Source organism: Pagrus major, chromosome 8 (assembly GCF_040436345.1).
Source record: "Pagrus major chromosome 8, Pma_NU_1.0".
Classification (NCBI taxonomy): domain Eukaryota; kingdom Metazoa; phylum Chordata; class Actinopteri; order Spariformes; family Sparidae; genus Pagrus; species Pagrus major.
The window spans coordinates 17,624,261-17,625,487 of NC_133222.1; positions in this window are offsets into that span (position 1 = coordinate 17,624,261).

Here is a 1,227-nt window from a genome sequence, read left to right on the forward strand (position 1 = left end):
TGGCAATAAATGTACTTAAGTAGCAAAAATACAAGTAAAAGTAAGTTAGACTGTAACTATGTATACTGTATATTTTAGTGTTTTTTGTTAATCTGATTATAAATTAAAGCTGCTGTACGTGATATTTTTCTATTAAATTCTATTTTGGTCAGTAACCTCTCCTCCATCCACTCCTGTAGTAAAAGAGAAAATAGATTTTATGGTATCCCTGCCCACTCAATCCTATCAGGACAGAGAACTCCATAAAGAGGTTGACCTGTCTGCATGTCAACAAGCAGGGAGCAGGATCCTCCAGTTTGCTGCAATGTATGCCGATAGGAAGTTAGCTAAAACAACAACGCTGACATCGGCTTTCATTTAGAAATGCACCTTTGGCTCTGTTACAGCATGCAATCTGCAAATTAACTAGTGACTGAGGTTATCAAGACAATACAGTGAGCAAAAAGCACAATTCTTTCCTCCAAAATGTGGTGGGGTAGAGGGACAAAGTAGCAGGAAATGGACAAGTATCTCATAATTATACTTAAGTAGCTAATGGAGTTAAATCTTACATCACATCACTGCAAATATTTATCCAAGCAGCCACTGAAGTTTTGTGAAATTGTGAAAGGTATAATGCAAATTACTTGGATGGCCTAAATTAAGGCAACCTAATTGGGGAAGGCCCTGATCCTCCTTTATCATGCTGTCACTCACAATCACACGTCCCTATCAGTTGATGCCAAGCTGCACACGCCAGATCAGGGCCAAAACTGAATAAAATACTATCTGAAAGTGAAAAAAATTAAATCTGAAACAAACAAACAAAAAAAAAGAGAGAGAGAGATTTGAATGCGTTAAAAATAAGACCTGAATCTGAAAACATAAAATCAATTTAAAAAAATAAGACCTCTAACATGAAATTATATATTAGTGAAAAATAAACCATCTATTCATAAGAATATCAGAATTAAATCAAAATTATATGAACAAGACTTTGGCCTTATGACAAACTGTACTGTACTACTCACGTCTCTTTGCAACTACGGATCCTTTTAGTGCTGCCATCCATGTGATTTTAAGGTAAATGTCCCCATCGAGTGGTAAACCTCAGCCATTACACAATGCTTCTTCTACACACAGCCATTCTGGGCTGAGGCTTGTAAACCAACCTTTATCACGCACCGAAGCCGACGATTGGTCAGTGAAAGCAGTGGTTACCTCGAAGTCATTTCTGATTGGTTTGTT